The sequence below is a fragment of the Gracilinanus agilis genome, chromosome 1 (genome assembly GCF_016433145.1).
Source record: "Gracilinanus agilis isolate LMUSP501 chromosome 1, AgileGrace, whole genome shotgun sequence".
NCBI lineage: Eukaryota > Metazoa > Chordata > Mammalia > Didelphimorphia > Didelphidae > Gracilinanus > Gracilinanus agilis.
Genome location: NC_058130.1, coordinates 214019941 through 214038349, shown reverse-complemented (window position 1 = coordinate 214038349; position 18409 = coordinate 214019941).

Sequence of the window (18409 nt, the reverse complement as noted above, 5' to 3'; positions counted from 1 at the left end):
AACCACCTTTTCTCAATGAAAACAATTTTGCAGTTCTAAATGATGAAAGCTCATTTAGTGTCTTATTCTGGCTCCACTTTATGCCATATGAAATTGTGGTGTTTCACTGCCAATTGTACTCAGTTGTGGTCAGTGAGGATGTTTTTAAAAGGACGTCTGTGGTTTTGTGCAGAGTGAATACTTCCTGGGAAATGGTTGGATGGCTAATACACCAAAGAAAACTGGACGAATTTAGTTTAAGACAGCCAGTGGGAAGAATCAGAAACACTTTTTTTGTTAAAGCTTGTCAAATCTTGTCAAGTTTTACAAAATCTCTTGCTTGGCACCAGAATGATTTACTTTATAGATTTGTACATTTTTTTATTCTGAAGTTAACAAACATCAAATGTTATGAGCATTTCCATGTACAAAGCGGAACAGAGGATGAGGATTATACATGAAACTGTAGATCACCACCATGTACAGTTCACTCTCCCTTTCAAAGTATAAGACAAATTCATCATGTAATTTCTTTTTTCAAACATTTATTAAACACCTACAATATATCAGTTGAGTGGCTAAGTGGTGCAGTGGATAGAGTACCAGGCCTAGAGTCAGGAAGATCTGAGTTCAAATTTGTCCTCAGACACACATACTAGCTGTCTGACCCTAGGCAAGTTTCTTAATCCTGTTTGTCTCCGTTTCCTCATCTGTAAAATGAGCTGGAGAGGGACATGACAAACCATTCCAAAGTCTTTGCCAAGAAAACCCCAAATGAGAACACAATGAGTCAGACACGACTGAACAACAGTAATGACAACAACAAATACCATTACTGAAGATACAAAGGGAAAAAAAAACAAAAAACAACCCAGTTCCTGTCTTCAAGGAACTTACAGTTTACTGCAGACTAGAAACTGTGGTATAGTATAGTAAAAAGAACATTTGATTTGGAGTATGAGGACCTGGACTAAGATGCAGATTTTACTACTTATTAATTACATTGTTTCAGAAAAGTCATTTAAATTTTTTTGGCTTCAGTTTCCTTATGTATAAACCAAGGAAGGTAGGACAAAATCAATGAGGTCTCTTTTAGCTCTAAAATTTAGGATGCTATGAAAGCATAAAGGAACTAAAATGATGTAGGTTGGGGTTTTTTTTGGTAACATTTTAACATGTAGCTTTCAAAGCTGCTTTGCCTATTTATATCCTCCTCTTGCCTTTCCTCTATTCTCCTCTGTGCATTTAAAAACATGCTTCAATGATTCTTTCTCTTCTTTCCTTCCTTCTTTCTTTCCTTCTTTCCTTCCTTCCCTCCTTTCTTCCTTCCTTATTTCTTTCCTTCCTTTCTTCCTTCTTTCTTTCCTCCTTCCTTCCTTCCTCCACCCTTTCCCTTCCTCCTTCCATCCCTTCCATCATTTTCCTTCCTCCCTCTTTCCTTCCTTTCCTCCTCCCCATCTTTTTCCCCTTCCTTCCTTCCTGCCTGGCAGTCCTATACCCATCTCACCTCTCTATCCCTTTCTCCCCTCGGCCTACAAACAGCATTTGTTTATAAACAAACAAACAAAATCATTCACTTGTCACAAATATATGCACAGTTAAGTAAGACAAATTCCTACTCTGACCACTTTTAAACCCATATGCAGTTCCACACCTTGATTCCATCCCCTCTCCTACAGGGAGTAGTAGACATGCTTAATTATCAGTCCTCTGGAATCTTGTTTGTCTACAAACATTGTCTTAATTGATCAATCTAATACCTTTTCTACACCCTTATTCTTTCTGACATCTCTCTCTTTTTTAAAAAACCTTTACCTTCGGTCTTAGAATCAGTACTGTGTATTGGTTCCAAGGTAGAAGAGTGGTAAGGTCTAGGTCAGTGGTTCCCAAACTTTTTTGGCCTACCGCCCCCTTTCCAGAAAAAATATTACTTAGCACCCCCTGGAAATTATAAAACTATTTATTGAACTCAGAGTAGAATGTAATACAAAAAAAGTGTGGCCATCATTGCTCCCCTGGATCGCTGGGGATCGCTGGATCACCCACCAGGGGGTGGTGGCGCCCACTTTGGGAATCTATTGCATTGATCTGTTTCTTGAGTTTTTCAAAATTGCAAAATGATTTACTCTAAAGATACCTGGCAAGATCATTGTCACACCATCTATCATACTTTAGAAAATAGCAGTTCAGTAGAATCCAATGTATTTAGATCAGCTCTTTATTCTAGAAGATATAGCATGAAGTGTTCTGGTTCTAGAGTCAGAAGTTCTAATCATCTCTTTGATGCACACTATGTATCTGACCTTGGGCAAGGGACTTAGTCACCCTGAACTTCGACACCCACTATTATAAAATTAGGGGCCAGCCTCAATAGCCTTTGAGATCCATTCTAGATCTAGATTTGTGAATCTATATAATTAACATAGCCCAATAGCACGTGGTTTTGTGTCAGTTTACCACATCAGAAAGCAGCAGTCATGAAAGCAAATGACATGCTTCACAAGGAGTTAACTGGATATAATAGTGAGGCAACTTAATTATATAATTATAGCCTTTCTTTTGCAGGTAATGATGTATAATATAATACAAACATTGATACAAATCTGACAGCTGATGTGTAGGTGATCTCAGTAAAATATATTCTATAGGACAATCTGTTTTAAATGGAATAAACAAAAGGTGTCAAATATGGGGCCAGCTTGCAACACTCCTCAGTGAGCAGAACAAGATTAAAACGCAATTGGGGGGTAGGGGGTAGCTGGGTGGCTCAGTGGATTAAGAGTCAGGCCTAGAGACAGGAGGTCCTGGGTTCAAATCTGGCCTCAGATACTTCCCAGCTGTGTGACCCTGGGCAAGTCACTTAACCCCCATTGCCTAGCCCTTACCACTCTTCTGTCTTGGAGTCAAATCACAGTACTGACTCCAAGACAGAAGGTAAGGGTTTAAAAGAAAATTCAATTGGGGACAGCTAGGTAGCACAATGGATAGAGAGCCAGGCCTGGAGTCAGGAGGACCTGGGTTCAAATGTGATCAACAATACTTCTTACCTGTGTGACCCTGGGCAAGTCCCTTAACCCCAATTGCCTAGCCCTTGCCATACTTCTGCCTTAGAGGTGATACTAAGAAAAGTTGGGAATTGGGAAATATTTAACAAACATAAATACAAATAAAATAAAACATAGATAATATCATTATGTGGCTATCTAAGTCATTATATGGCCATTTGGGATACCTGTGTATAGTTTAGTGGCCTTTTTCTATTTGAATACTACTGATGTACTCTACTGTATAATTCTACTACTAGTATAATCTACTGAAATTAAAGATGGTAGGTGTATTGTCAACTGTTCTATTTAACTTATTGTACTAAGAATCTCTAGTGGCTGATATGGATATATAATAGTAAATTTTTGTTGATGTCTTTTTTTTTAAACTCTTCCTTTCTCTCTTAGAATTAATACTGTGTATTGGTTCCAAGGCAGAAACTGTTGCTGCTAGGGCTAGGCAATGGGGGTTAAGTGACTTGCCCAGGGTCACACAGCTAGGAAGTGTCTTAGGCCAGATTTGAACCTAGGACCTCCCATCTATAGGCCTGGCTCTCAATCCACTGAGCTACCCAGCTGCTTCTCCCACTTGTTGATGTTCTTAATAACAAGAAGGATAAAATAAGTCCTAAAATTCCAAAGATGTATTCTGTACTCTATCCTGCTCAATCTTGCCCTGTCCCCTCTCTGTGATCCATCTACCTGTGACCTATCCAAAAGTCTAAATAAATTCCTATCTTCTATAGGAAGACTTTATCTTCTGGTTTAATTCTAGTGCCTTCCCTCTGCTGATTATTTCCTACTGATCCGTGAGTTCCTCTAGAAAAGGGATTGTCTTTTGCCTTTCTTATTAAAGTACTTAATTAATATTTACTGATTGACATTGATCCAGCTTGCCATCTCAATCCATTAAGTCCCAAGGAAGTTTTATGGCATAGTTAGTTAGAGAGAGTTAGATTCAAATCCTGCCACTATGTGATCTTGGGCAAAACATTAGACTTCCTTAGGTTCATCATCATAACAACTACCATTCAGGGTCATTGTAGTAAGAAGGAAATAGTTTAACATATAAAAAGGGCTTTTGCAAGCTTTAAAGAGCTTTATAAATGTGAGTTGATATAATTGAGTACCTTTAGGTTGAACTCTCTCCTAGGAGCAGGGTGAGGAGTGGGATGTTGGGTATTGCAAATTTTACCAATTCTATCTTCCCCATATACTTAGTCTCAATCCCCTTTCCTCCATTCACACAATCACCTGTACCATAGTAGACCAGACCTCCATCACTTCTTACTGGACTACCTTAGCTTCCTAATTGATCTTTCCCTATTTCCAGTCTCTTCCCTCATCAGTCTTCCACAGGGTTGTCAAATTGATATTCCTAAATCATTCAAAATCACGGGACGTGATCCTTGTTCTAAGAGCTTAACTGGGGAGATAAAACAAGAAAAGGTAAAAAATCAAATCAACACAAGGATCTGGTAATAGCTAGCATATATATTGTACCTACTATATGCCAGGTACTGTGCTAAACACATAATTATTATCTCATTTGATCCTCTCAACAATCTTGGGAAGTAGGTGCTATTATGATACCCATTTTATAGTTGAGGAAGCTGAGGCAGACAAAGGTGCTATTATGATCCTCATTTTACAGACAAAGAAACTAAAGCAGACAGCAGTTAAATGCCTGGCCCAGGGTTATACAGCCAGTAAGTGTAAGAGCCTGAATTTGAACTCATCTTCCTGACCCCAGGCAAGATAGTGGGAGATAGTAGTTTCTCATTGCCATCTCTCCTCTCCTCTCCTTACCTTCCTCTTCTCTACTCTGTCTACTGTCTCACTGTAAGACAATTCAAAATGCTTGTACCAAGAAGACAACATTTTATAGCCAGATAAAGGCTGGACATGAGTCTAATCCTCTTACTACCTGCATAAGAACTTACAACTGCTTCTTATTCTATATCTTATCAAATCCAAATTCTTCTGCCTCCATAATTTGTGCCCACTCTCCTATAATCAATTAAAAATATTTTATTGAGCACTTACTATGTGGAAGACACTGTATTAGGCAGCTAGCTGACATAGTGGATAGAGATCTGGACTTGGAATCAGGAAGACCTGAGTTTAAATCCTGACTAGCTATGTGGCCCTAGGCAAGTCATTTAACTGCTCTCTGCCTTAGTTTCTCCATCTTTAAAATAGGGGTCATTATTATGCACCTGGGTTGTTGGGACAAACAAATCAAATGCTATTAATTCATAAAGTACATAGTATCTGGCACATAGCAGGTTCTTAATATGAGGATCATAATAGCACCTGGGTTTGTTGTAAGGATCAAATCAAATGGGATTATATTTGTAGAGTACATAGTGCCTGGCACATAGTATGTGCTTAATAAATGCTTGTTCCATCCTTCTTGGAGACATAAATGAAACACATGCAAATAACCAAATAGAGCAAATATTCCTCTGGTAATATAACTAAGGTGGCTTAGTGGAAGGCCTGGAGTCAGGAAAACCTGAGGCACTTACTAGTTATGGGACCTTGGGCAAGTCACTTAGCTGGTTTGCTTCAAACCTGTTGGAGAAGAAAATGGCAAACCACTCCTACCTTTACTAAGAAAACACCATGGACAGAGCTTTTGACCACTGGCTCAGGGAGAGTCCAACAAGCCTCAACAACAACAGCAGCAATGTAATTAAATTATACATCCACTTAATGTACAGTGGGTCTGTTTTTCTTGCTGGGGCTATTAAACTCATCTTAACTAGGAGATACCGAAGGTCAATTCTATTTCTACCAAACAAAACAACCACTTCAGAATCTCAGTCTCTGAAGAGACTGCTGAGGTTACCCAATTTACACCTTAACAAGAATTCCTTCTAAAACCATAACAAGTAGCCAGCTAGTCCTTTTAATAATGATCTCAAATGTGTTGGAACCATTCAGTTCATGAGACATCCAGTTAAGTTTTGAAGGTTGTAATTGCCAATTTTTCTTTACCAGTAGATAATCCATTTATGTCAAAGGAGCCAGCACAATGTGAGTCAAGAAGAGACCTTTGTATTTTAACAGGTTAGGGGTAGAGGTGTGTCTAATCTAGTTACAACTCAGGAAACCCACAGCTCTTAGTTCCGCCCTCTGGATCTAAGAACAAATCTAATCTTTTTTCCAAGTAATAACCCTTAAAATACTTTAAAATAGCTAGTTTGCTCTCCAATAACATCCTCAGAAAACACACACACATACACACACACACACACACACACATGTCTAAGGCCCGATGTCTTAACTGATTAATCTAATACCTTTTCTACACCCTTATTCTTTCTCACATCTCTATCTTTTTTTAAAAAACCTTTACCTTCAGTCTTAGAATCAGTACTGTGTATTGGTTCCAAGGTAGAAGAGTGGTAAGGGCTAGAGTAATGGGGGTTAAGTGACTTGCCCAGGGTCACACAGCTGGGAAGTGCCTGAGGCCAGATTTGAACCCAGGACTTCTAGGTATCTTAGGCCTGGCTCTCAATCCACTGAGCCACCTAACTGCCTCCCTCTGTATCTTTTGACACTGTCAATCACCATTTCCTTCCAGAACCTCCCTTTTCTTTAGATTTTCCTGACACTGATCTCTTTGGTTCTCTTTTTAAGTGTCTTTTAGATTATTCCTTCTAGAAACTTCAGTTGGATCTTTACCTGAGTCATGCCAACTAGCCATGGTTGTCACTGAAGCCTCTATTCAGGGCCCTCTTCTATTTTCCCTTGATTCTATCTCACTTGGTGATCTCAGTAGCTCCCATGGACTCAACTGTCATCTCTATGCTGATGATTATATATATATATCACTCTCCAGAGCCCTAGTCATGCATTAACTGCCTTTCAAATATCTTGAATTAAATATTATTAGGGATCTCAAACTATAAAAGTCCAAAACAGAACTCTTGCCTCCTAAACTTTGTCTTACAAAGTCCCTTAAAAATGTTACTTTCTATCCTAGAATCATTAGTGTGTATTGGTTCGAAGGCAGAAGAATGGTAAAGGGTAGGCAATGGGGATTAAGTGACTTGCCCAGAGTCACGTAGCTAGGAAAAATCTGATGCCAGATTTGAACTCAAGATTTCTTGTCTCTGGGCCTTGCTCTCAATCCACTGAACTGCCTAGCTGCTCCCTTCTATTACTTTCAAGCTCAAATTATAAAATCCTCTGGCTGGCATTTAAAGTTCTTCAGAATCTGAACCAATTCTGACTTTCCAGGCTTCTTATAATTTACTCCCCCAATATAATACAACCCACCTACACTGATCTCTTTATTGTTACTTGACACTCTTGGTCGGACATTTTCCCTGGTTGTTCCCCATACCTGGAATGTTCCTCCTCATGTCAGCTTGGCTTCTTTTAAGATTCAACTCAAATCTCACCTTCTGCAGAAGGCTTTTTTCCATTCTAATAGTCTCTTATACCTTCTTTCCACCAGAGACTTTTCTCCAAGATTACCTTCCTTCTATTCAGTGTATGTTGGCTAAAGTACATAGTTATTTGCCAGCTGTCTCCAATAGAACGTGAGCTCCTTGGGGTCAGGGATTGTGTTTTTGCCTTTCTTTATAAGTATTCCCAGGTTTAGCATAGTGTCTGGTACTTAATAAGCACTTAATAAGAGAGATTGGAAGGATCATGAAGATTCATTTTAGTGTCCTTAAAATTTAATTAATCGGCAAGTACTTGTAATACCATTACAATGTTAAGTGCTTTTTAAGGATAAGTATCCTCAGATACAAATTAAAAGGAAAAAAAAGGACATTTTTAGCCCTTGTTTGCTTTTTTCTCCTCAATCAATAAATGCTTATTAAGCACTTATATATGCCAGACACTGTGACAAAAAGAGACAAAAGACAGTTCCCTTCCTCAAGGAGCTTACAGTTTAATGAGGGAAACTACACACTAACAAATTTATTCAGAGCAAACTATATAAAGGACAAGGAGGAAATAATTAACAGATAAAAGGCACTAGAATTTAGAGGAATTGAGAAAGGCTTCCAATAAAAGATGGAATTTTAGATGGGATCTAAGGAAGTCATGGAGGTCCATAGTAGGAACCCAGGAGGGAGGTTGCTTTAAGCATTTAGGACAGTCAAAGGAAATGCCAACTCTGAAAACTGGAATGTTATTCATGGAACAATGCGAAGGTCAGTATCACTAGATATATGTAGTAGGTAACAAGGTGTTGATTGGTTATGCCTAGACCCTTTGCAAATTTCCTATTCCCTCTATTCTATTCTATTCTATTCTATTCTATTCTATTCTATTCTATTCTATTCTATTCTATTCTGACAGTTAGTTGTTGTCCTTTTTTTTTTTAACCCTTACCTTCCATCTTGGAGTCAATACTGTGTATTGGCTCCAAGGCAGAAGAGTGGTAAGGGTAGGCAATGGGGGTCAAGTGACTTGCCCAGGGTCATACCCCTAGGAAGTGTCTAAGGCCAGATTTGAACCTAGGACCTCCTGTCTCTAGACCTCGCTCTCAATCCACTGAGCTACCCAGTTGCCCCCAGTTGTCCTTCTTATTCCAAGAGGACCAAAATGGTATAACTATGTCAGGGTCAATGTACAGTGTGTTTGATTATGGCTGATCACACTAGAAAGAGCTTGGAAGACTCTATCACAGGTCCCATTGGCATAAATAGCTCATATGAACATTTGGGATGGAGATGTCTTTAAATCTGTGTATTTCGTTTCTTTTGAGTTACCAAAATTTTGCATTGCTCATAGAGCAAAGTGCCTTCCTTGTTGCAGACAAACCATGCTGGACAGTCCTCTGCCAGTGTCTCCCATGTTCCACAATAGATACCAAAGTTCTTCAGAGAGACCTTGAGTGTCCTTGTATCACTTCTTCTGACCTACATTTAGCACTCACCTTGTATGAGTTCTCCATAATAGTCTTTGACATTTGGCATTTGAAGAACATGGCCAGCCCATTAGGGTTATACTCTCTACAGTAGAGTTTGAATACTTAGCAGTTCAACTTCAGAAAAGACCTCATCCTGGTATCTTATTTTGCCAGGTGATCTTTAGAATCTTCATAAGACAATTTAAGTAGAAGTGATTCAATTTCCTTGTGAGTGGGATAAAATAAAATGACCCCCCCACCCAAATTATAATTACAAACTTGGAGTCAGAGAGTGGATGGTATAAGAAGCAGTCTATTCTTTCTCATGAGGAAGGGGCAATTGCCCTATTGGCAATGCCAATGCATGACAGCAGATACAAACATTATATAGAGAACTGACACAAGACCCCTCCCCTCCCCCCACTCTGATATCCCATTGTCTGGGGCCCAAATTTACAATCTAGGCACAGAAGTCTACCCAATCAGCAAGATTAGCATGAGCTCATCACCAGCTTTTACCATGGAGGGGAAAGGTTATGGAGATATATGTAATAATTAAAATTGGTTGCCAAATGTAATAGTTAAAAACTTGGTTTGATTTGTGGTGGCAACAAACTGGAAAAGGAGGGTATGTCCTTCAATTGGGGAATGGCTGAACAAACTGTGGTATATGCGGGTGATGGAATACTATTGTGCTAAAAGGAATAATAAACTGGAGGAGTTCCAGGCGAACTGGAGAGACCTCCAGGAACAGATGCAGAGTGAAAGGAGCAGAGCCAGAAGAACATTGTACACAGAGACTGATATACTGTGGTAAAATTGAATGTAATGGACCTCTGTACCAGCAGCAATACAATGACCCAGGACAATTCTGAGGGATTTATGGTAAAGAACGCTGCCCACATTCAGAGGAAGGACTGCAGGAGAGGAAACATATAAGAAAAACAACTGCTTGAACGCATGGGTCGGGGTGGACATGATTGAGGGTGTGGACTCGAAACTACCACACCAATGCAACTACCAACAATTTGGAAATAGGTCTTGATCAAGGACACATGACAAAACTAGTGGAAATGTGCGTTGCCCATGGGTGGGGAGAGTGCGGGGGGGTGAAGGGGAAAGTAGGAGCATGAATCATGTAACTATGTTAAAAATGAATATTAATAAATGTTTTAAAAAAAACAAAACTTGGTTTGACAAAAATAATAATGGTTAAAAAAAGAATTGTTGTGATTGCCATTTATAAAAAGTTAATCTATAAGTCAGTAGGCTTTTAGTAATTTTATTTATAGCAAGGTAGAGATATTAAAGTGGGAAATATAGAAAGGAGGTAGAAAATATCACCTAGCTAAAAATACCCTAAATCCCAATCCTAGAACCTCCAGACCATGAACATGAATCCCAGTGTGAATATCACCAGAATCCAGTCTGGATCAGGAAGCTGAAATCCAAAGAGCCAGAGATGTTGAAAAAACCACCAAGAACCTTCAGTGCACACAAGGCCAAGACTGCCAAGAATAAGCCCAAGAATAAGAGCTGAGAATCTATCTAAGAATGAAGAACCTGAATCTCTCTCTGGCTCTCACTTATATACAGTTTTCTCCACCCAACAGCTCTCCTCTTCACATCTCAGGAATCAGTCAAAGCCTTTCAATTTGCCTACCATTGCCCAGGGTGGGGCAGTGCTTGTGGCCTTTGTGAACTTTCTTTGTTAGTGACTTACTAAGTGTTAAGTGGGGGTACTTTAAGTTCTTGACTGATTAACTTAAAATAGACAAAGGGAATAAAAATTCCCTTTCACAGATAGCCAAGTCCTCAGGAGTGACTCATCTGGCTGTTAAAGGTCTGAGGAGATAAAGAGGTAGTATAGCATAATGGTTTTCATCCTTGACCTAAGAGGCCTACCAACTCACTGGGCCTGTGACAATAATGAAATGTCCTTGAGATCTTATTTTGTAACCCTAAACAGGCTTCTATTCCCTAATGGGGGTGTCTATGATGCATGTCCACTCTGAGAAGAACAAATTAATTCTTTTTATTCCCCACACTGGAATCTTACTGTTAAATTGTCCAGGTTTCACAGCAGATCAGCACAATGGCTCTGCACACCTTCAGCTTGGTAGGGCACTTAATACCTCTTCTCTCTCATACTCTTCTTTTGAGCCTCCCAAACATTGAACCAGCTCTGGCAATGGGTGAGTCAACCTCATCAATCCTGTGTATATTCCTAGAAAGTATACTGTAAGGTAAATTCAAAATTTGTTCATTCGCTGTAAACAGTGGTGAGGTGTTGGCTGGTGGAACCTCTTTTTTTGGTGCAGGGAATAAGGTTTAAGAAGACTGGAAAGGTAGGAGGAAGTTAGGTAATGAAAGATTTTGATTGCCATACAGAGCATTTTGTATTAGATCCTGGAGGCAATAGCAACTGGAGTTTGAGTAGGTGTGCATTGAGTAGGACATGTGCATTAGGAAAATCATCTTAGTGGCTGAATGGATTAGAGTGGAGAAGAGACCTACAGCAAGCAGCCCCACTGAGCAGGCCAGCTGTGAGGTGATGAAGGCAGTCACTATGGTTGAATAAATACAAAAATATTTTATTATGGAAGAATTTGAGGTTCAGACAAAGGAAGTCATTTGCCTCAGGCCACATCCCTGTTTTCAAGCAGCAAGCTACACAATAGTGAACATATGATAAAGTCATAAGCATCAAATATACAGTTAATTAAGGGTTAATTACAACAAATTATACTCCTTCCTTAACCCACAGTCCTGAGGGAGAAACCACATCAAAACACTACTCCGTGCTTTTAAGGTCTCTCCTCACCTAGCCTTCTCCAACTGAGCTAGTAAAGTCCTTTATCTATATTATCACATTGGATTTTCTCAGGAATCCTCTGAAGAAGACGGTATTATTATTATTGTTCTCATTTTATTCATTCGATAAATATTTATTAAGCACCTACTTCTAGGCGTTGGGGATACAAAAAGAAGCAAGACAGTCTATCCCCTCCAGGAGCTAATGGCAGAGACGACAAACAAGCAAATACATACAAAGCAAGCTCCATATAGGATAAATAGGACATAATTAACAAGGAAGGCACTGGAATTAAGCGGGGTTGGAGAAGGATTCCTGTGGTAGGAAGTGGGATTTCAGGGTTTCAAATGAGGTGAGGAAATAAGAAGCTGGTAGAAAGGAGGTAACTGATTTGTGAGGGATGGAGGATTCAAACTCAGATCTTTGCCCTAACCAAGGCACCGCGCCACCTAGCAGTGGGTTTAGGGCTTAGAGATCCTCTCCTGGGATAAGCTGCGTGTCTCGGGATTGGTTCAACCCAGGCCCCGCCTCCTCAGGTAAGGAGACTTTGGATTGGTCAGGAACGGGCCAGGTAGGTTATCGAGGAATGGTCAGACGACCTGTCACACTAAAAGCTGCGCTCCTCTCCCGCCCCGACCCTAGACTTTGGCTCGCACCGGCTTCTTGGCTTTTCCTTCTCTTTCGGGTGAAGCCCGGGATAGCGAGTGGGAGACTAAAGGAAGGGAAGGTGCCTGTGAGGGGAGGGGGCGGGGAGGAGTATGGGTGACGTTGCCAGGAGCGCGTGCAGGGCGTGACGGCATCGGCTTGAGCCTCCAAGGGAGGCACAGACCCGGGCGGCGGCAGCGCGAGAGCAGGTGAGCCCTGCGACGGGAGCGTGAGAGCGCGAGTCACCTCTTTTTCCCCTCCCTTCACCCCTCACAATCCGGGCTTCGGTCCCCCTTGGGCTGGGAAGAGGTTGGGGCTTGACTGGGGCCTGCCGCTTTCCTCGTCTCCTCCCGTGAAGGGCGAGGCCCGGTGGCCAGCTCATCTGGAGCTCTTCGGTCCCTCCCACGGCTCGGAGAAAAGCAGGTTCCCCCTACCCCCACTTCGGGTGCGAGGGGAAGAAGGTGGAAGGCAGAGAGGGACACGAGCCAGTCGTCTCGGGGCGGAGCTGGGCCTGGGCACCGCCCCCGCCGCTAACAGCCGCCGGCTTGGCGCCGCAAACGCGTTCCCCTAGGAGTGTAGGGACTGAGAGCCCGAGCCCTAGCCCCGCGGAGGAGCGTTCTCCCGGGTCTTGGCCCCATCCCTCCTCCACGCCTATATCGTAGCCCTAGACCTGCAACGAGCTGGAGAGGAGGAGGAGAGGGAGGAGCTGGCCCTCCGCCCTCATTTGCATCCCGGGTAAGAAGGCGGCTGGGTGCGGCTGTGAGGCGAGGTGTGGCAGGGCGGAGTGTGGACAGCATCCGGGGGTGCTTCCCTGCTGCTTCTCCCCCCTCCCCCCCCCATTTCTCCGTTTTTTGTTTTTTTTTGAAGGCTTCAGTTTCCTAGCTCCGAATCTCGCTCCTTGTCCTCCTCGCTGTCGCGTCCCCCAGTCAAGCTGGGGGTGTTTCTGAAGCTTAGCTCAGACGCCAAAGTACCATCCCCCACCACCACTCTGTACACCCAAGGGCTCCGTAAATATTTTATAGTACTTAGCGGGGAGACAAGAGAAGGCTGTGTCTCTGAGGCCATTGCTTGTGTAGCCCTTCTTGGATTAGGTTTGTCTATTCGTCCCTGTAGGCATTTCGTAGAATCACAGAATTTGAGAGTTGGAAAGCCAATTCATCCAACCCGTGGATGAGAAGAATCCTGACTGTGACATACCCCACAAGTGGTCATCTGCCCGGGCTTGAAGACCTCTACTACTTTCTCAAACTGTCCTTTCTATTTTGACAGTTCTAATTGTTAGAACTTTCCCCCCAACTTCAAGCCTAAATTTGCCTCTTTGCTCTTTGCCTCCTGGCATCATTTGACAAGACTAATCCCTTTCTCTACATGTTTGATCTTTAGGTACTTGAAGATGGCTATCTTGACATTAGCCTCACATCCCCCTACCCCCCTACCCCCATCCTGTCATCTCTTCTCCAGGGTATATATCCCAGTTCTCTCCAACTTATAAATTTGCTTTCAAGAAGTTGTCTTGCTTTGTTGTTACCATACTGAAAGACGGCCTTTCCATTTTTATAAGAATTTTCTAAAAAATGTATCATGTTGGTTAAGAGGCAGTTTGAAAGTGTACAGCCTCCCTATTGGGATGATTTGTCTAGTCTTGCTTGACACACACTGGCTGTGTGACCCTAGGCAAGTCAACCTTCATTGTCTGCACACAATTCTAAAACATTGCAAAGATGATGCCATTCTGCATTGCTAGACAGAGTTTTCTCATTTGGAGTTTTCTATGCCAACTATATCATATGTCTAGTGCCTATTCAACAATTTGGTTAGCTTTTCCACAAGGACATCTGCCCTGAAGGAGGTGTTTCAGAGATTTGGGAGACCCATCAAAGCTGGCTACTCTAACACTTTCAATTACATTAACACCAAGGAAAAGCAATTTCTATGATGCCAAATTTACTAGTAATCCAAAGTCTTTCAGAGCCTTTATCTTTTTAGACTTTGGCTCTCAATTCACTGAACCATCCAGCTGCCTCTTGGTGTATAGATTATTGAAAGGGAAGGGAAGAGCAAAGTTAAATAGATTATGCTTATAAGGAATGCTTTGAACTTTGTGCTAAATAAAATGCATATTATTAAGCATCAACTTGGACATGTTGTTCTTAAGATGAATTCAAAGAATCTTTTTTAATTCAAAATATTCTAAACAGATCATTTTCTTAATTCAACAAATATCTATTAAAGCCCTACTCAATGAGGGCAACTAAGTGGCTCAGTGGATTGAGAGCTTGGCGTAGAGACAAGAAGTCCTGGGTTCAAATGTATCCCAAGTGTGTGACCCAGGGCAAATCTCTTAACTTCCATTGCCTAGCCATTACTGCATTTCTACCTTGGAACCAATACACACTATTGATTTTAATATGGAAGGTAAAGGTTAAAAAAAAAAAAAAGACCTATATAAGAAACAGTGTAAGATGACTGTTGAAAGTACAGAAAGACAAACATATTTCTCAGAAGGTAAAACACATACAAATAACTATCATATAAAGTATAGGTATCAGAAACCTAGAAAAAAAGTATTTTGAGTTTAGAGGACAGAGATCTTTCAGACACCAAGAAAATGCAATAACAATATCTGCTCCTTTAGAAGAGAATTCCTCTAGTAGCTTCAGATAGGAACAAGTGTCTGAGTTTGCAGCTCTCCGTATCACTGAATAGTTCCTATAGCGTTGACTTATTTGCACTAAAAAACAGTGCTTGCTTCCACAAACCAAGGCAGACTTGTTAAACGGCAGTTTTTTAGCTCTTTTACTGGGAACACATAACACATGGCTCAGTGCAAAGATCACTGGCTCTGGAAGTAGAGGACATGAGTTCTAATTTTGCCTCTAACTATGGGATCATAGCAACTCACTTTAACCTTTCTAGGCCTCAGTTTTCTCATCTTAAAAATGAGAGCACTGGAATAGATGGAAATGCTTTTCAGCTCTAAATCTATGATCCTTACATACTCAGGGCATGGCTTTGGGAATTCCCTCAAGCTAAAGATTCTTAGAGGAGACATAGATAATTTATACACAAAATAGGGGCATATATTGAAGGTCATCCTATGAGTCTGCTCACTTGTCAGAGATAATAAATAATTATTTACATAATGTTTTGAAGTTTTTAAAGGATAGGCCAGCTAGGTGGCTCAGTGGATAGAGAGCCAGATCTTGAGATGGAACATCCTTGGTTCAAATCTGGTTTACATATACTTCCTAGCTGTGTGACCCTGGACAAGTTACTTAACCCCAATTGTATAGTCCTACCACTCTTCTTCGTTGGAACCAATAGTTGGTATCAATTATAAGATGAAAGATAAGGGTTATTCATTTATTTATTTTTGGGAGTTGATTAAAGATTTTTATTTGATCTCCTACATTTGCTCCTGATTGTCTTGGAATAGTTTTTTTAATCTTTTTAAACTTTTAAATATTTTTCCATGTTTACCTGATTAATTTTATTTCCCTTCCCCCTCTGTCTTCCCCCTTCTCAGAGCTGACAAGCAATTCTACTGGGTTGTACAAATGTTATCACTTGATACCTATTTCCATATAATTTTTGCTATAGAGCAATCTTTTAAAGCCTAACCCCCAAATCACATACCCATATATATATGCAATAAATGAGATCATATGTTTTTCTTTTGCATTTCTTTTCCTGTTGTTTCTCTCAATGTGGTTAGCATTCTTTCCCTTAAGTCCTTCAGGAGTGTCCTGGCTTGTTGCATTGCTACTAGTAGCAAAGTCTATTATGTTGGATTGTTCCACAATGTCTTACTTCCTGTGTACAATGTTCCCCTGGTTCTGCTCATTTCACTCTGCATCAGTTCAGTGAGGTTCTCCCAGTTCATATAGAAATCCTGCAGATCATCATTCCTTATACAGTAGTATTCTATCACCATTATATACCATAATTTGTTCAGCCATTCTCCAATCAAGGGATAACCCATCATTTTCTAATTTTTTGCCACCACAAAGAGTGCAACTATGAATATTTTTGTACAACTATTTTCCCTTATTATCTCTTTGGGGTACAAACCTAGTAGTGGTATTGAGCTATGCATTCTTTTTTTTAATATTTATTTAATTGATTAATTTAGAATATTTTTCCATGGCTACATGATTTGTGTTCTTTCTCTCCCCTCCTCACTCCCCACTCTCAGAGCCAATTAGCAATTCCACTGGGTTTTCCATGTATTATTGTTCAAAACCCATTTCCATATTATTACTATTCACAATAGAGCGATTAAAGTCAACATCCCCAGTCATATCCCCTTCAAACCATGTGATCAAGCAAATGTTTTTCTTCTGTGTTTTTTCTCCCACAGTTCTTTCTCTGGATGTGGATAGTGTTCTTTCTCATAAGTCCCTCGGGAATGTCCTGGATCATTGTATTACTTCTAGTAGAGAAGTCCGTTACGTTCAATTATGCCACAGTGTGTCATTCTCTGTGTACAGTGTTCTCCTGGTTCTACTCCGTTCGCTCAGCATCAATTCCTGGAGGTCTTTCCAGTTCACATGGAATTCCTCCAGTTCATTATTCCTTTTAGCACAATAGTATTCCGTCACCACCAGATACCACAATTTGTTCAGCCATTTCCCAATCGATGGACACCCCCTCATTTTCCAATTTTTTGCCACCACAAAGAGCATGGCTATAAATATTTTCATACAAGTCTTTTTTCCTTATTATCTCTTTGGGGTATAAACCCAGCAGTGGTATGGCTAGATCATATGGCAGGTAGTCTTTTAAAGCCCTTTGCACATAATTTCAAATTGCCTTTCAGAATGGCTGGATTAATTCCCAACTCCATCAGCAAATGCATTAGTATCCCAATTTTGCCACAACCCCTCCAACATTTATTTTCCTTTACTCTCATATTGGCCAATCTTCTTTTTTTTTTTTTTTTTAAACCCTTACCTTCCATCTTGGAGTCAATACTGTGTACTGGCTCCAAGGCAGAAGAGTGGTATGGGTAGGCAATGGGGGTCAAGTGACTTGCCCAGGGTCACACAGCTGGGAAGTGTTTGAGGCCAGATTTGAACCTAGGACCTCCCATCTCTAGTCCTGACTCTCAATCCACTGAGCTACCCAGGTCTCCCCATTGGGCAATCTTCTAGATGTGAGATCATACTTCAGTGTTGTTTTGATTTGAATTTCTCTAATTATGAGAGGTTTTAGAACACTTTTTCATGTGCTTATTGATAGTTTTGATTTTTTTTACCTGAAAACTGCCTATTCTTGTCCCTTGACCATTTGTCAATTGGGGAATGACTTGATTCTTTAGTTCCTTATAAATTTGAGAAATTAGACCTTTGTCAGAGGTTTGTGTTATAATTTTTTTCCCCAGTTTCTTGCTTCTCTTTTAATTTTGGTTGCATTGGTTTTGTTTGTTCAGAAACTTTTAAATTTAAAATGATCAAAATTATTCATTTTACATTTTGTAGTGTTCTTTATCTCCTGCTTGGTCTTAAATTCCTTCCTTTTCTATAGATCTGACAAGTATACTATTCTGTGTTCACCTAATTTGTTTATGATTTCCCTCTTTATATTTAAGTCATTTACCCATTCTGAATTAATCTTGGTATAGGGTATAAGATGTTGATCTGAACCTAACTTCTCTCATACTGTTTTCCAATTCTCCCATCAGTTTTTGTCAAATAGTGAATTCTTGTCCCACAAGGGTTATTTTTTATAAAAGTTTTCCAAGAACTTTATAAATATTAACTCATTTAAATCTGATGACAATTTCTGAGGGAAGTACTACCATTATTATTAGATTCCCCCTTTAACTCAGAGGGTAAGTAACTTAGTCAGAAAATGTCAGAAAAAAGATATGAACTTAGGTGTTCTTTATTTCAACTCCTATACTCCCTGTGTCTGGGAGGAGAGACAGTGTTTGTGTGGGAGAGGAGCAGTGCTCTCAAGTCAGAAGATCCGCTTTGAGTTCTTGCTCTTGCCACTTACTGGTTGAGGAGATTGTGGATAAATCACTTTACCCCTTGGATCTTG